The 18,894-nt window shown below is 51.3% G+C and overlaps 1 protein-coding gene across 1 annotated transcript in view; it reads right to left on the reverse strand.

The window, feature by feature from the left end:
- LOC126198776 (cathepsin O-like) overlaps positions 1-18,894 on the reverse strand; it is a 123,195-nt gene that overhangs the window by 64,396 nt on the left and 39,905 nt on the right. The window lies entirely within an intron of this gene.

An 18,894-nucleotide genomic window follows, 5' to 3' on the forward strand; every position in this document is an offset into this window, starting at 1 on the left:
ATAGGATTAAAAAAGAAAACAGCATAATCAAATGTCCTTTGAGAGGGTTGTCAAATTGATAAAATGAAGAACGCGAGCAGCTGCTCGTGGGTCATCCGCTAAAATGGCTTCTACAGTACATGGCAGGCCAAGATCGAGACGCAGGGTGTTAAAATCCGGACACGACGTTAAAATGTGGCGGACCGTCAGCAATTGCCCACATGGGCAGAACGGCGCCGGCGCAGCCGTCAGCAGATGGCGATGGCTGAACGGGCAGTGGCCAATTCGCAACCGGGCCAAAACTACCTCCTCCCGCCGAGAAGGGCGTGAGGAGGACGTCCAAGCCACGGGAAGAGCTTTCAAGGCCCGAAGCTTGTTGTCTGGAAGTGCAGCCCAATCGGCATGCCACAGCGATACAATGCGCCGACAAATTACCCTGCTACAATCTGACGAAGGGACACAACAAGAAGCTGTCCGAGGCTGGAGGACCGCAGCCTTGGCCGCGGCATCTGCAGCTTCGTTCCCAGGGATACCGACATGGCCAGGAACCCACATAAAGCTAACCGGAGAACCGACGTCCACCAGCTGCTGAAGAGAGCGTTGGATCCGGTGCACGAAAGGGTGAACCGGGTACGGATCACTGAGGCTCTGGATAGCGCTCAGGGAATCGGAGCAGATGACATATGCAGAATGTTGGTGGCGGCAGATGTAAAGGACAGCCTGGTAGAGGGCAAAGAGCTCAGCTGTGAAGACCGAACAATGGCCATGGAGCCGATATTGGAAACTTTGTGCCCCGACAATAAAAGAACACCCGACCCCGTCATGGGTCTTAGAGCCATCTGTATAAATGAAGGTCATATTAATGAACTTCGAACGAAGTTCGACAAAACGGGAGTGGTAGACTGAACCGGGGGTAACCTCCTTCGGGAGCGAGCAGAGGTCAAGGTGGATGCGAACCTGAGCCTGGAGCCAAGGTGGCGTGTGGCTCTCGCCCACTCGAAAGGTGGCAGGGAGTGAAAAATTAAGGTGTTGAAGGAGGCGACGAAAGCGAACTCCAGGGGGTAGCAGGGCGGAGACATACAACCCGTATTGACTGTCGAGAGAGTCATCAAAAAAGGAACGATAAGACGGGTGGTCGGGCATTGCCAGTAGCCGACAGGCATACCGACAAAGCAGTATATCGCGCCGGTAGGTGAGTGGCAACTCACCAGCGTCAGCATGAAGACTCTCGACGGGACTAGTATAAAACGCTCCGATCGCAAGTCGTAAACCCCGATGTTGTATGGAGTTGAGGCGGCGTAAGATGGATGGCCGTGCAGAGGAGTATACGAAGCTCCCATAGTCCAGCTTGGAGCAGACGATCGACCGATATAGGCGAAGTAGGACGGTTCGATCCGCTCCCCACGACATACCACTGAGAACACGGAGGACATTGAGAGAACGGGTACAACGGGCAGCCAAATAAGACACATGTGGAGACCAACTAAGTTTCCTGTCAAATGTAAGACCTAAAAATTTTGTTGTCTCCACGAATGGGAGAGCAACGGGACCGAGTCGTAAGGACGGTGGGAGAAACTCTTTGTAGCCCCAGAAGTTAATACAGACCGTCTTCTCGGCAGAAAAACGGAAGCCATTGGCGACACTCCAGGAGTAAAGACGGTCAAGAGAACGCTGAAGACAGCGCTCCAGGAAACATGTACGCTGCGCGCTGCAATAGATGGTAAAATCGTCCACGAAAAGGGAGCCTGATACATCAGCTGGGAGGCAATCCATTATTGGATTGATCGCTATGGCGAAGAGAGCGACGCTCAAAACTGAGCCCTGTGGCACCCCATTCTCCTGGCGAAAGGTGTCTGACAGGACAGAACCCACACGTACCCTGAACTGTCGATCCATTAAAAAGGAACGAATAAAAAGAGGGAGGCGACCGCGAAGGCCCCATGTATGCATGGTGCGGAGAATGCCCGCCCTCCAACAGGTGTCGTAAGCCTTCTCCAGATCAAAGAACACAGCCGCGGTCGGGCGCTTCCGCAAGAAGTTATTCATAATGAAGGTCGACAAGGTAACCAGATGGTCAACAGCAGACCGGCGCCTACGAAATCCACATTGTACATTGGTAAGGAGGCGTCGAGACTCGAGCAGCCAAACCAATCGAGAGTCAACCATTCGCTCCATCACTTTACAGACACAGCTGGTAAGCGAGATGGGTCGATAACTGGAAGGCAAGTGCTTGTCCTTCCCCGGCTTAGGAATCGGGACAACAATAGACTCGCGCCAGCATGCGGGAACAAGTCCCTCAATCCAGATGCGATTGTAAGTACGAAGAAGAAAGCCTTTACCCGCAGGAGAAAGGTTTTTCAGCATCTGAATATGAATAGAATCAGGCCCTGGAGCGGAGGACCGTGATCGGCCAAGTGCGTTTTCGAGTTCCCGCATGGTGAATGGGGCATTATAACTTTCACGATTCGAGGAGCGGAAGTTAGGTGGCCTAGCCTCCTCTGCCTGTTTGCGGGGGAGGAAGGCAGGGTGGTAATGAGCGGAGCTCGAAACCTCTGCGAAAAAGCGGCCGAAGGCATTGGAGACAGCCTCAGGGGCCACAAGGACGTCATTCGCGACCGTCAAGCCAGAAACTGGTGAGTGGACCTTAGTGCCAGATAGCCGGCGCAGGCTACCCCAGACAACAGAAGAAGGAGTAAAACTGTTGAAGGTGCTTGTGAAAGCAGCCCAGCTGGCTTTCTTGCTTTCTTTAATAATACGACGACACTGTGCACGGAATCGTTTATAATAGATACAATTCGCCACCGTAGGGTGGCGTTTAAAGGTGCGTAAAGCACGTCGACGAGCACGTAAAGCGTCTCTACATGCTGCGGTCCACCAGGGGACCGGTACGCGACGTGGAGAAGAAGTAGGGTGACGGATGGAATATTCAGCAGCAGTGAGAACGACTTCCGTGAGGTGTGCGACCTGACTATCGCAGCTTGGGAATGTTTGATCCTGAAAGGTCGCCCTGGAAGAGAAGAGCTCCCAGTCTGCTTTGGAGATGTTCCAACTAGATGAGCACGGAGAGGGGGTATGCTGCAGGAGATGGATAACACACGGGAAGTGGTCGCTCGAATATGTATCAGAAAGTGCATACCACTCGAACCGGCGTGCAAGTTGGGGAGTACATATAGAGAGATCTAAATGGGAATAGGTGTGAGATGTGTCCGAAAGAAAAGTAGGGGCGCCAGTATTGAGGCAGACAAGATTGAGCTGGTTGAAAAGGTCTGCTAACAGGGAGCCCCTCGGGCAGGATGCTGGAGAGCCCCAAAGGGGATGGTGGGCATTGAAGTCTCCAGTTAACAAAAATGGTGCAGGTAGCTGAGCAATAAGTTGCATCATGTCTGCCCTGGTAACGGCAGACGACGATGGAGTGTAAACGGTACAAATGGAAAATGTAAAAGTGGGGAGAGTAATGCGGATGGCAACTGCCTGCAGGCCGGTGTGCAACGTGATGGGATCGTAGTAAATATCATCCCGGACCAGCAACATAACCCCTCCATGAGCTGGGATACCTACCACAGGGGGTAGGTCAAAACGCACAGAGGTGTAGTGTGCCAAGGCAATTTGATCGCATGGGCGTAGCTTCGTTTCCTGGAGGGCTACGACGAGCGGACGGTGCAAGTGGAGCAGCAACTTCAAGTCCTCTCGGTTGGAGCGAATGCTGCGAATATTCCAGTGAATAAGTGCCATCGTAAGGGGAAAAAAAAAAGGGAAGATGAAAGAAGGGGTCACCTCGAAGGCCGCTGAGGGTCTGGCTTCGAACGAGCACTGCCGCCGCTATCAGTAGGCGGACAGTCAGCGTCCATTGGGTCTATAGGTTCATCGGCCATCTTGGGAAGATGGCCGGGAGGGGGAGCTTCCTCCGCCGGTGAATGGCCAGATGTTCGGCTACCAGCGGTGCGGCCAGGCGAAACGGATGACGGCCTGGGGCGGCAACCGCTGGGTGGCGCAGGAGAAGAAATGCGCCATGGCGGAGAAGGAGAACTGTGCTTCCTATTAGCCTTCTTGGAAGGTCGTTTGGTGGAAGTACCGGTCGAAGGCTGGGAGGTCGAGGTACGTAGGAAGTCTGCACGGGACGGTTCCTTCTTGAAGGCCCGTGCATCTGACTTCTGGGTCTTCGTCTTAGCAGAAGCTGATGAAGGGGCTGGTGTCTGTGGGGTGATGGGAGGAAGAGGAGACGTCGACCGCGCGATCTTAGCACTGGCCGAACGGACGACCGTGGTGCTGAAGGTCACATCGCATGTATGGGTTGCCACCTCCCTGGTAGTCCGAGGAGAGGCGAGGACAGTACTGTATTTCCCCGCTGGGAGCAGTGTGGGCTTCCTACTAGCCAATAGCTTGCGAGCAGCCGAGGTGGACACTTTATCTTTGACCCGAATTTCTTGGATACAGCGTTCTTCCTTATAGACAGGACAGTCGCGGGAGGATGCGGCATGGTCACCCTGACAGTTCACACAACGAGGAGACGGAGGTGGACAGTCACCCTCATGGGCATCCCTGCCACAAGTGACACATTTAGCCGCATTGGAACAAGACTGGCGAGTGTGATTGAAACGCTGACACTGGTAGCAGCGCGTAGGTGTCGGGACATAGGGGCGAACAGAAATAACCTCGTAGCCCGCTTTGATGCGCAATGGCAGCTGAACACTACCGAAGGTCAAGAAAAGTGTCCGGGTCGGTACAAGGTCATTGTTGACCTTTTTCATGACCCTATGGACAGCCGTCACGCCCTGCTCAGCGAGGAAAGATTGAATCTCCTCGTCAGTCAAGCCGTCGAGGGATCTAGTATAGACCACACCACAAGACAAATTCAAAGTTCGGTGAGCCTCCACCCGGACAGGGAATGTCTACAGGAGTGTGGCCCGAAGCAGTTTTTGTGCCTGAAAGGCGCTCTCAGTTTCGAGTAATAAGGTACCGTTACGCAACCTGGTACAAGATTTGACAGACCCGGCTATGGCATCGACGCCCTTCTGGATAACGAAAGGGTTGACAGAGGAAAAATCCTTTCCGTCCTCAGATCGAGAAACGATGAGGAACTGTGGGGCAGGCGGTAGTACTTTTGTCACTGGTAGCTGGTCACGTTTCCGTTTTTGGGCAGAAGTCGAGAGAGATTGAGTGAAATCCATTGCGGAGGAATCCCCCATGATTGCCAGCGTCTCCGATGGCGCGCTCCTTCCTTGTGGGGACCCTCTCAGAGGGCACTCCCGCCTTAGGTGAATGTTTACACCTCAGGTCACACCTCCCGAGAAACAGACGGAGGGACCAATCGGCATGGTCAGAAGGTATCAGCTCAGGCAATCACCCCTCCCCGGGCCTGGCCTTTACCAGGGGGTACGCGCGTGCCTTACATGTCTACCCAGGGCGGGGAATTACGCGTTACCCCGTCACCGGCTACGCGTGCGAACGCGTGGGTCGGCCTTCAGGCGCGCACAGGGAGGAAGGAAGAAGAGGAAAAAGGAGAGAGAGGGAGAGAGGGAGAGAGAGAGAGAGAGAGAGAGAGAGAGAGAGAGAGAGAGAGAGAGAGAGAGAGGACAGTGTCTCAAACGCCGAGGCGGAGACCAGAGAAGGCAAGGAGAAGAAGGCAATGAGAAGGCAAGGAGATTATGCAGGGGAAAGAGTAAGGAAGACAGTGAGGTGGAGAAGAGCAAAGAAAGGAACCAACCAAAGGAAGGAAGAAACGAGAAGTGAAAAAGCAAAATGACCGCAAATAGAGGTCGTTGAACCGTCCGTCTCCGGACGCAGGCGCTAACTACCCCCTTGAGGGGGAGGGACTCCTTTTAGTCGCCTCTTACGACAGGCAGGAATACCTCGGGCCTATTCTTACCCCGGACCCGCAGGGGGCATATTAGAATTAAGGAATCAGGAAGACCATACTTGGCACGAAGGGCCAAAAGAACAGGACATTCCACCAATGTGGTATACTGACAATGTGGCTCCACAACCACATTGTGGGGCTGGTTCAAAATGCAGGAGAAAACATAGGTGAGACTGGTATCACCAATGAATAGATGGCATAAAACAGTGGACTCCTTCCAAGAGCAGCAGAAGGAAGAGTGCCAAACTGCAGTAGACTCCTTGATTGTTCAGAGTTTATTACTATGAGCAGTAGCACACCACATGACATACCACTTCTGGACAAAGAGAGATCTGACATAGATCCACAATTCCGCAGCTGAAGTCATGAAAGGGAAAGGGGGGAGGGGGGGGGGGGAGTATCTGCTTCTCGAGCCAATGGTCAGCCAGCTCATTCCTGGGATGCCCATATGACTTGGGACACAGACGAAGACAACTAAGCAGGTGGCATGGCCAAGGGCAGAGAGGTGGTCATGGATAGCAGAGACTAAAGGGTGACAAGAGAAGCATCGGTCAACAGCCTGCAGGCTGCTCATTGAGTCAAAAAAAAAATTTAAAACAATGAGGAGGGAGGCCTGAGAAACAAATTGGAGGGCTCTGCTGTGAACACCCTACACGATCTTGGCAATAATGGTGTTCTAAGCAAGTAGGAGATGTGAAAGAGTACCCCACCTTATCGATTGTCTTAGAAACATCAGTGAAGAAAATGGTAGCACCCTGGAACTCTGCAAGAATGGCAAATAGAAGGTGCCAGAAAAACGTAGGGGCAACAGAGACCTCAAGACCCTGGAACAGGTCAGTCCTAATCCGTGGACTAGGCACCATCCAACAGGGGTATGGGAGGAAATACATGGGGTGCACTCCACTGAGTGGAGATGGAGATCCCGACAGAGGGAAGTGACACGCATTCCAACCGGTAATTCCACCCATGGGCGGTTGTCAGGAGGGAGACATCCCTCATTTGCAAAGAGGACAGGGTACACAGTACGGTCAGGGAATTCGCAAATGGCGATTGCATAAGAAACCAGGAGTTGGCACCATCGTATTTGTAGAGGGGGAGTCCTCACTTCTGTGAGCAGACTGTCAACAGGACTAGTGCGAAAGGCACCAATAGCCAGATGCACCCCACAATAGTGAACAGGGTCAAGTAGTTGAAAAAGTTAAGGAGCCACTGAGCAATAAACCTGACAACCGTAATCTATTCTGGATAAGACCGAAGCACAGTAAAGATGGAGAAGACTGGTATAGTCTGTACCCCCAAGATGTGCAGGCCAGGAGGCAGATAGCATTAAGCTTCTGCATCCATGTAGTCTTTATGTGGCAACTATGGGGCAGCCATGTCAGCTTTTCATCAAAAACAATGCCCAAGAAATGGCACTGTGCTACAACATTGAGGAGCTGATCACCTAAATAAAGTTCTGGATCGGGGCATACTGTGAGTCGACGACAAAAATGTATAGCCCGCATTTTGGAGGGAGAAAACTGGAAGCCATGGAAGAGGTCCCACGCAGAAGCCCGTTAGATTCTGCCTTGGAGCCGGTGCTCAGCAGATTCTACCAAATGGTAGCCGCACCAGATTCAAAAAACGTCAATGTACAACGCCGGGGTAACCATAGGCCCAACAGAGGTCACAAGCCCATTTGTGGCAATGAGGAAGAGTGTGACACTTAGCACAGAACCCTGTGGGATACCATTCTCCTGAATCTGAGGGATGCTGAGTGAAGTGCCAACTCGAAACCAGAGGAGCCAGTAAGACAAAAACTCACGGATAAAAATCAGAAGCGGACCACGGAAGCCCCAGTCATGGAGGATAAATAAAGTGTGATAGCGCCAAGCAACGTCATATGCCTTATGAAGGTCAAAGAAAACTCCGACAAGGCACCGGTGGTGAGTAAAAGCCTGTCAGATAGCCGATTCCAATCAGAGTAAATGGTCAATTGGAGATCACCCTGCCCATAAGCCACACTGATACTGTGACAAAAGGCCCCATGATTCGAGTAACCAACATAATCTGAAGTTGACCATCCGTTCCAGCAATTTACAATGTACATTCGTAAAGCTAATGGTGTGGTAGCTGTCTAAAGACGTTAGTTTTTTCCCGGGCTTAAGACCAGGGATAACTATACTGTCTCTCCATTGTGACGAAAAAGCACCTGTGAGCCAGATGTGGTTGAAGACCCTGAGGTGCTGCTGTCTCTGGAGAACATCCAAGTGTTGAAGCATCTGACTATGAATGGAATCAGGCCCTGTGGCTGTGTCTCATGAAGAGTTAAGAGCCTGCACCAATTCCCATTCAGCGAAAGGTGCATTATAGGGCTCAATGTGATGCAGTATGAAATGGAGGGGGGGGGGGGGGGGGGGTCTGTTCAACTAAGCGTTTCTGGAAGGAAGGCAGGAAGTAGACGATGATGCCACCACAAAGTGTGTCACACGGTGTTCCGCAAGGAACAGTGAATCAGTGCACAGAGCACCTCGGAGGTTCAGACCCCGGACAGTTGACTGTTGCTGGCAGCCCAGAACACTACGGAGCTTTGACCAAACCTGCGATGAAGAGGCATATGTCCCCAGGGAGGAAACATAGTGCTCCCAGCATTCCTTTTTACTCCGCTTAATATGGTAAAAAGCCTTAGCACGGAGACGCTTAAAAGTGAAGAGGTTGGTCTGGGAAGGGTATCACTAAAATCAGCAGTCCTGGACAGCGATTGCGACGTCCTTTGTCCACCACGGTACCGGCCGACGACAAGGAGGCCCTTTGGATAGAGGGACAGCAGTGCCAGCAGCATGAAGAAGAGCAGCAGAGATGCCTTACATGACTACATCAATGGAATTCGAGAGGGAGGTGTCAAAATAGATAGCAGAATGCCTAATATGGGAGCCTGTCTGCCTGGCAATGGCAAGGCAATGGCAGTGCCACTGGAAAGTGGTCACTGAAATCCCTAAGCAATAGAAACGGTGGTAAGAGGTGGGGGGGGGGGGGGGGGAGTTGCTGGATTAAGGTAGATAGTGCAACACAGGCAAGTGGTCGACCTGGAGGGAGGTAGACATTGCAAAGGGTGATTGCCGGGGTCATTTGCACTCTAACCATCACTTCCAAGGTGGTACATAGGGGCATCCAGTCACTACAGACATCGGAGCGAGCCAAAGTGCAGACCCCACCAGATGCTATCCCAGGGCCAGCATGGTTTGGGCAGAATGCCCGATAACCCAGGAAAGTTGGAGAGTGGTCATCATGGAAATGCGTTTCTTGGAGAACAAGACAGAACACAGAATAAGTGGAGACGAGACGTCGCATTTCTGGTAGGTGACTATAGTATCCGTTGCAGCTTCACTGGATAATCGTGTGGCGTGAGTCCAAGGTAGGCACGAAAGAGCCGAGGAAGAGGTCAGGTCACTTTGTCAGTAGTTGACACCGACAAGGCTGGGGTGACATCCATAAATAAGATATCAGACTCAGGTTGCGAGAGGGGAGTTGGCACCTCCGGGGGCACCGGAGGCGTCTTGTCGTGGGATTTATGTTTCTTCTTCTTCTCTTTCTGTGGTGGAAGAGGGCAGGACACAGGGGGAGTACAGGTGTCTGCAAGACCGGGGAAAGAAAGAGGGTGGTCGACCTTGGCGCGCACAGATGGTGCACCTTGTGGCTGAGTGGTGGTGAGTGTGTTCTGGCTCGAGAGAGACCAGGGAGAGGGTTCCTGGGAGGGAGCCCAATCACCGGTAGATGCCGAAGAAGGGGGACACTTCTTCAGCTGGGGAAGGGGCCGACTCCCTGACAGGAGGTCATGGGAACTGCAGGGGATGTGGAGGTGGGGCTGGGGTAAGGACAAGGAAAGAGGAGGAGGAGGAGGAGGAGGAGGAGGAGGAGGAGGAAGAAAGGAAACAACAGAAAAAAAGGTTGAAGACAGTGACACCGGATGGAGTCTCTCATACTTTTGGCGAGCCTCAGCATAAGACAGGTGATCCACGGTCTTGTATTCTTGGATCTTCTTTTCTCTCTTGTAAGCCGGGCAATCTGGCAAGCTAGGGGAGTGGCAACCAGAACAATTGACACAGACAGGCGGTGGAAGACAGGGGCCTCCCCCATGGACTGGTGGCCACAGTCACCACACAAAGGGTCTGCCATACAATGGGAAGTTGGTTTGTGGGATTAAAGGGACCAGACTGCAACGGTCATCGGTCCCCTGTTACAAAACTTAAAAACTACCACACAGAGTAAAAAAACGGATAATAGAGACAACAGACAACACAGGACAAGAAAAACTCAGACAAAGAACAGACATAACAAATTAAAATCACACGGAGTGTGGCGGTGGTTGGCCGACCATTGAATAAAAAAGGAAAAGCCAACCACCGAGAACACATTAAAAACTCAGTTTAAAACCGTAGGCCAAAGGCCAGAATCAACACAAAACAATAAAATAAAACAAACACTCAAATTAAATGATAAAAACCCCCTGCCTGAATAAAACGTAAAACTAAGCCAGCCATAGCAGGGTCATCAGTTAAAAGGGCAGGGAGCGTATCAGGCAGCGCAAATGTCTGCCTGACCACAGCTAAAAGGGGGCAGGCCAACAAAATGTGGGTCACTGTCAAAGCCGCCCCGCAGCGACACAGAGGAGGGTCCTCCCTCCTGTCTTGTGACAGCCAGAGCGAGAGCACCAGCAGCAGCGAGTACTGTTTGTATAAAGCGTTTATTTTGCATTTTGTTTACGACCTTCCACTAAGGAAGGGATTCTATTAGTGTTTATCTGCTCTGCATAGTAACTAACAGTTCTTGATAAAACTTTACGTAGTTTTCGTGTTAGATTTCTTAGTGTTTTCTTGATCGTTTAGAACAGAAAGCGCCCTAAAACCGTCTTTTGTTTGTTTCGCGGCCGTTAGCCACTAGTCACTTGAATCAGCAGTTGTCTTGTGACAGCCAGAGCGAGAGCACCAGCAGCAGCGAGTACTGTTTGTATAAAGCGTTTATTTTGCATTTTGTTTACGACCTTCCACTAAGGAAGGGATTCTATTTGTGTTTATCTGCTCTGCATAGAAACTAACAGTTCTTGATCGTTAGGAGAGAAATTTACTTTGTACTTATTTGCTGCGCTTAGCTTTTAAATAGTTTTTCTGGGAAAACCTAGCGTAGTTTTCGCGTCTCGTATTTCAGTGAGTGTTTCTTGATTATCAGAGTAGCTCATCAGAAGATTATCTTGGGAATTTGTCACCGTATAGAGTAGGGTAAACATAGTCATGTGTAGGGACTGTGGTTGTTGTGAGCGGACGCAAGGAGAATTGGCCACTCTTCGGGGGCAGGTGGAGGCTTTGTCTGTTAGGCTCATCGAGCAAGAAGCGCAGGCGTCGGCTCGTAGTGGCGTTGGGGCAACTGTGGTGAGACCTATGCCTACTTCGGTGGCCTTGGAATCACATGGAACCCCTGATGTCGCTGCGTCTTCCGGCAGTGAGCATCTTACCGGTCAGCCATCACTCCAGGGTGAATGGCGGACAGTGGTGGGCTCGCGCGTGCCTGGCCGAAAGGCGAAGGTGGGATCTGGCCGCGTGGCAGCTGCCTTACCCCTTTCCAACAGGTACGGGGTGCTTCCTAGTGGTGATGACATCGTTTCCGAGCCACCACAGGATGCCTTGCCTGTTGGGCCAGTGGCCGATTCTCCGGCAAGGTCCAGACAGTCACAGAGGGCGGGCCTATTAGTTATAGGGAGCTCCAACGTTAGGCGGGTTATGGAGCCCCTCAGGAAAATAGCGGGTAGGTCGGGGAAGAATGCCAGTGTGCACTCGGTGTGCTTGCCGGGGGGTCTCGTCCGTAATGTGGAGGAGGCCCTTCCGGCAGCTATTGAACGCACTGGGTGTGACCGGCTGCAGATAGTAGCACATGTCGGGACGAATGACGCCTGCCGCTTGGGTTCAGAGGCCATCCTTGGTTCCTTCCGGCGGCTGGCTGATTTGGTGAAGACAACCAGCATCGCACGCGGAGTGCAAGCTGAGCTTAATATCTGCAGCATAGTGCCCAGAGTCGATCGCGGTCCTCTGGTTTGGAGCCGTGTGGAGGGTCTAAACCAGAGGCTCAGACGACTCTGCGACTATAATGGTTGCAAATTCATCGACCTCCGTTATTGGGTGGAGAACTGTAGGGCCCCCCTAGACAGGTCAGGCGTGCACTACACACCGGAAGCAGCTACTAGGGTAGCAGAGTACGTGTGGCGTGCACACGGGGGTTTTTTAGGTTAGAGGGACCCCCCCTTGGGCGAAACGATAAAATACCTGACGGCTTACCAGAGAGAACATCAGCATCGTTGATAAAGAACGTCCGTCCTCAGAGACCAAAAACAGGAAAAGTTAACATAATATTGGTAAACTGCAGGAGTATCCAGGGCAAGGTTCCTGAATTAGTATCGCTTATTGAAGGAAATAGTGCGCATATAGTATTAGGAACGGAAAGTTGGTTAAAACCGGAAGTGAACAGTAACGAAATCCTAGACACAGAATGGAATATATACCGCAAGGATAGGATAAACGCCAATGGTGGAGGAGTATTTATAGCAGTAAAGAATTCAATAATATCCAGTGAAGTTATTAGCGAATGCGAATGTGAAATAATCTGGGTTAAGTTAAGTATCAAAGGTGGGTCAGATATGATAGTCGGATGCTTCTATAGACCACCTGCATCAGCAACCGTAGTAGTTGAGCGCCTCAGAGAGAACCTGCAGAACGTCGTGAAGAAGTTTCGTGATCATACTATTGTAATAGGGGGAGACTTCAATCTACCAGGTATAGAATGGGATAGTCACACAATCAGAACTGGAGCCAGGGACAGAGACTCTTGTGACATTATCCTGACTGCCTTGTCCGAGAATTACTTCGAGCAGATAGTTAGAGAACCAACTCGTGAAGCTAACGTTTTAGACCTCATAGCAACAAATAGACCGGAACTTTTCGACTCCGTGAATGTAGAAGAGGGTATCAGTGATCATAAGTCAGTGGTTGCATCAATGACTACAAGTGTAATAAGAAATGCCAAGAAAGGAAGGAAAATATATTTGCTTAACAAGAGTGATAGGGCACAAATCGCAGAATATCTGAGTGATCACCATCAAACGTTCATTTCTGAGGAAGAGGATGTGGAACAAAAATGGAAAAAATTCAGAAACATCGTCCAGTACGCCTTAGATAAGTTCGTACCGACTAAGGTCCAAAGCGAGGGGAAAGATCCACCGTGGTATAACAATCATGTACGAAAGGTACTACGGAAACAAAGAAAGCTTCATCATAGGTTTAAGAGTAGTCGAATCATAGCTGATAAGGAAAAGCTGAACGAAGCGAAAAAGAGCGTAAAGAGAGCAATGAGAGAAGCATTCAACGAATTCGAACATAAAACATTGGCAAACAATCTAAACAAGAACCCTAAAAAGTTTTGGTCATATGTAAAATCGGTAAGCGGATCTAAATCCCCTATTCAGTCACTCGTTGACCACGATGGCACCGAAACAGAGGATGACCGAAGAAAGGCAGAAATACTGAATTCAGTGTTCCGAAACTGTTTCACTGCGGAAAATTGTAACACGGTCCCTGACTTCAGCCGTCGCACGGACGCCAAAATGGAAAATATTGAAATAAACGATATCGGAATTGAAAAACAACTGCTATCACTTAGTAGCGGAAAAGCATCCGGACCAGACGAGATACCCGTAAGATTCTACAGTGATTATGCTAAAGAACTTGCCCCCTTTCTATCAGCAATTTATCGTAGATCTCTGGAAGAACGTAAAGTACCTAGCGACTGGAAGAAAGCGCAGGTCGTTCCCATTTTCAAGAAGGGTCATAAATCAGATGCGAATAATTATAGGCCTATTTCGCTTACGTCAATCTGTTGTAGAATAATGGAACATGTTTTATGTTCTCGTATTATGACGTTCTTAGATAATACAAATCTCCTTCATCATAACCAACATGGATTCCGCAAACAGAGATCATGTGAAACTCAGCTCGCCCTATTTGTCCAAGAAATTCACAGTGCCGTAGACACTGGCGAGCAGATTGATGCCGTATTCCTGGACTTCAGGAAGGTATTTGATACGGTTCCGCACTTACGTTTAGTGAAAAAAATACGAGCTTATGGAATATCGGACCAGGTTTGTGATTGGATTCAGGATTTCCTAGAAGAAAGAACACAACATGTCATTCTTAACGGTTCAAAATCTGCAGATGTAGAGGTAATTTCGGGAGTACCGTAAGGAAGCGTGATAGGACCTTTATTGTTTACAATATACATAAATGACTTAGTTGACAACATCGGTAGCTCCGTGAGGCTATTTGCAGATGACACGGTTGTCTACAAGAAAGTAGCAACATCAGAAGACTCGTACGTACTCCAGGAAGACCTGCAGAGGATTAATGAATGGTGCGACAGCTGGCAGCTTTCCCTAAACGTATATAAATGTAATATAATGCGCATACATAGGGGCAGAAATCCATTCCAGTACGATTATGCCATAGGTGGTAAATCATTGGAAGCGGTAACGACCGTAAAATACTTAGGAGTTACTATCCGGAGCGATCTGAAGTGGAATGATCACATAAAACAAATAGTGGGAAAAGCAGGCGCCAGGTTGAGATTCATAGGAAGAATTCTAAGAAAATGTGACTCATCGACGAAAGAAGTAGCTTACAAAACGCTTGTTCGTCCGATTCTTGAGTATTGCTCATCAGTATGGGACCCTTACCAGGTTGGATTAATAGAAGAGATAGACATGATCCAGCGAAAAGCAGCGCGATTCGTCATGGGGACATTTAGTCAGCGCGAGAGCGTTACGGAGATGCTGAACAAGCTCCAGTGGCGGACACTTCAAGAAAGGCGTTACGCAATACGGAGAGGTTTATTATCGAAATTACGAGAGAGCACATTCCGGGAAGAGATGGGCAACATATTACTACCGCCCACATATATCTCGCGTAATGATCACAACGAAAAGATCCGAGAAATTAGAGCAAATACGGAGACTTACAAGCAGTCGTTCTTCCCACGCACAATTCGTGAATGGAACAGGGAAGGGGGGATCAGATAGTGGTACAATAAGTACCCTCTGCCACACACCGTAAGGTGGCTCGCGGAGTATAGATGTAGATGTAAGTAACTGTGTGTCAGCCAAGAGTGGCCAATGCGGAGCCGACAAAGGACGACTGAGTCCCTGCGGTTGGCTCGCATGGATGACCGCCACAGAGTCGTCGTCTCCTTAATGGCACGGAGATTATTGGGCGTGATCCGATCGCGCCCTTCAGCGTCCCAAAGCGCAAAAACTTTTCGGCGGAGGACTGCTCGCAAATCAGTCTCTGGGAGGCCAATGTCCATAGATGGTTTACTGATGGCCTCTTTCGCCAGGCGGTCAACATATTCATTGCCCGGGATACCGACATGACCAGGGGTCCACACAAAGACCACAGAGCGGCCACAACGGGCAAGAGTATGCAGGGACTCCTGGATAGCCATCACCAGACGAGAACGAGGGAAACACTGGACGAGAGCTCGTAAACCGCTCAGGGAATTGCTACAGATCACGAAAGACTCACCTGAGCAGGAGCGGATATACTCTAGGGCACGAAAGATGGCGACCAGCTCAGCAGTGTAAACGCTGCAGCCAGCCGGCAGTGAACGTTGTTCGGAATGGTCCCCTAGAGTAAGCGCATAACCAGCACGACCAGCAACCATCGAGCCGTCAGTGTACGCAATGCCAGAGCCCTGATATATTGCAAGGAGGGAAAGAAAGTGGTGGCAGAAGGCCTCCGGAGGGACTGAGTCCTTCGGGCCCTGTGCCAATTCCAGCTGAAGGCGAGGGCGAGGCACATACCATGGGGGTGTACGCAGAGGTGCCCTGAAAGGAGGCGGAAGAAGTAAGGCCCCAAGCCCGGAGAGATGCTCTCGGACGCGGACCGCGATCATACTGCCAGCCCTGGGTCGATGTTCTGGAAGATGGACGTGCGACTCTGGGAATAGTAGCCGATAGTTAGGATGCCCGGGCAAGCTGAAAACATGGGCAGTATAAGCGGCCAGCAAACGTTGGCGCCGTAACCGCAGTGGAGGGACACCTGCCTCCACTAGTATGCTGTCCACAGGGCTGGTACGGAAAGCACCAGTGGCAAGGCGTATCCCGCTGTGGAGGATTGGGTCCAGCACCTGCAATGCAGATGGGGATGCTGAGCCATAAGCCAGGCTCCCATAATCCAGACGGGACTGGATTAACGCCTGGTAGAGCTGTAACAGGGTAGATCGGTCGGCACCCCAGCGGGTGTGGCTCAAGCATCTCAGAGCATTTAGATGCCGCCAACACGCCTGTTTAAGCTGCCGAATATGAAGCAGCCAAGTCAGCCGGGCATCAAAAACTACACCCAAAAACCTGTGGGTCTCCACCACAGCAAGGAGTTCGTCGGCAAGATAAAGCCGCGGGTCAGGATGGACAGCTCGGCGCCAGCAGAAATGCATAACGCGGGTCTTGGCAGCCAAAAACTGAAAACCATGCGCTACAGCCCAAGACTGCGCTTTGTGGATAGCGCCCTGTAGCTGACGTTCAACAGCTGCAGTGCCAGTAGAACTGTAGTAAAGGCAGAAGTCGTCAGCATACAGGGAAGCGGAGACAGAATTTCCCACCGCTGCAGCGAGCCCGTTTATTGCGATTAAAAACAGGCAGACACTGAGGGCAGATCCCTGTCGTACCCCGTTCTCCTGGACTCGGGAGGAACTATGAGAGGCCGCAACTTGCACGCGGAAGGTACGATACAACAGAAAATTTCGGATAAAGAGCGGCAGAGGACCCCGAAGACCCCATCCATGAAGCATAGAAAGAATGTGATGACGCCATGTCGTATCGTACGCCTTCTGCATGTCGAAAAAGACAGCGACCAGGTGCTGACGGCGGGCAAAGGCAGTACGGATGGCCGACTCCAGACTCATCAGATTGTCGATGGAGGAGCGGCCTATACGGAACCCACCCTGAGACGGAGCCAGAAGGCCCCGAGACTCCAGTACCCAACTCAAGCGCCGGCTCACCATCTGTTCGAGAAGCTTGCAAAGAACGTTGGTGAGGCTAATGGGGCGGTAGCTGTCCACCTCCAAAGGGCTCTTGCCCGGTTTCAAAACGGGGATGACAATGCTTTCCCGCCATTGCGACGAAAACTCACCCTCGGCCCAGAGACGGTTGTAAAGGTCGAGGAGGCGTCGCTTGCAGTCCACTGAAAGGTGTTTCAGCATCTGACAGTGAATGCGATCTGGCCCAGGAGCGATATCAGGGCAAGCGGCAAGGGCGCTGTGAAATTCCCACTCACTGAATAGAGCATTGTAGGATTCAGAATGGTGGGTGCGAAAAGAAAGGCTCCGACGTTCCATCCGCTCTTTAATGGAGCGGAAGGCCAGTGAGTAATTGGAAGAAGCGGAACTAAGAGCAAAATGCTCTGCCAAGCTGTTGGCAATTTCGTCGGAGTCTGTAGAAACTGCTCCATTCAGTGAGAGCGCAGGGACGCTGACAAGGGTCCGATAGCCATAGAGGCGTCGGATCTTGGCCCAGACCTGCGATGGAGAGACATGGAGGCCAATGGTGGACACATACCGCTCCCAGCACTCCTGCTTGCTTTGGCGGATAAGGCGGCGGGCCCGCGCACGCAGCCGCTTGAAGGTGATGAGGTGTTCAATGCAGGGATGTCGCTTGTGACACTGTAGCGCCCACCGGCGATCTTTAATCGCCTCAGCGATCTCAGGCGACCACCAAGGCACAGTCCGCCACCGAGGGGACCCAGAAGAACTGGGAATGGAAGATTCTGCGGCAGTAACGATGCTGGTGGTGACTGAGTGAACCACCGCATCAATGTCGTCACTAGAGAGAGGCTCAATAGCGGCAATGGAGGAGAACAAGTCCCAGTCAGCCTTATTCATAGCCCATCTGCTAGGGCGCCCAGAAGAGTGGCACCGTGGCAGTGACAGAAAGATTGGAAAATGGTCACTACCACACAGGTCGTCATGCACACTCCATTGGACAGACGGTACGAGGCTAGGGCTACAGATCGATAGGTCAATGGCGGAGTATGTGCCATGCGCCACACTGAAGTGTGTGGAGGCACCATCATTTAAAATCGAGAGATCAAGCTGCACCAATAAATGCTCAATGGTGGCACCTCGACCTGTTGCCACTGACCCACCCCACAGAGGGTTATGGGCGTTAAAGTCGCCCAGTAACAAGAAAGGTGGCGGCAATTGGGCTATCAGCACAGCCAGGACATGCTGCGCGACATCACCATCCGGTGGAAGGTAAAGACTGCAGACAGTAACAGCCTGTGGCGTCCACACCCGAACAGCGACAGCCTCAAACTGTATGTAGAGGGACAGACTCGCTGTGAAGAGAGGTAAGGACATATATGCAGACGCCACCAGACACCCTTTCATAAGCTGCCCGGTTCTTATAATAACCCCGATAGCCACGGAGGGCGGTGGTTCGCATTGCTGGAAATCAAGTTTCCCGAAGTGCAATGCAGAAGAAAGGGTGAAGGCTGATAAGTTGGCGGAGCTCAGCTAGACGGTGGAAGAAACCGCTGCAGTTCCACTGGAGGATGGTATTGTCCATGTCTGAGAAAGGCGTGATGGGACTGGGAAGGCAGATTACGCCACTGGGTCACCTGCTGCCTCCGAATGAGCACCTGTGCTAGTGCTTTCCATGGCGTCTGAGGGACCGGCGAGATCGAGGTCCTCAGCGGACGCCAGAATCTCCACCTCGTCCTCAGACGCAGTGCTTGTAGGAAGTGGTGGGATGGGTGCCACCGCAATGTCGTTAGCCTTGGGGACTTTCTTCTTCTTCTTCTTCTTCTTCTTCTTCTGTTTCTCTTGCTGTGCCTTCGGTGGTTAAGGCTTGGAGGGCTTCACTGGGTCAGTCTCAGGGACGGACGACGACCGTGAGGCCCTACGACCAGGGACTGGTGGTTGTTTCAGCCACTTGCAGGTGTCCGCTTTTCCACTGGTCGGAACTTGCGAAGGTAGGTCCCCAAGGGACC

Source organism: Schistocerca nitens, chromosome 8, assembly GCF_023898315.1.
Source record: "Schistocerca nitens isolate TAMUIC-IGC-003100 chromosome 8, iqSchNite1.1, whole genome shotgun sequence".
In the NCBI taxonomy this organism is placed as follows: domain Eukaryota; kingdom Metazoa; phylum Arthropoda; class Insecta; order Orthoptera; family Acrididae; genus Schistocerca; species Schistocerca nitens.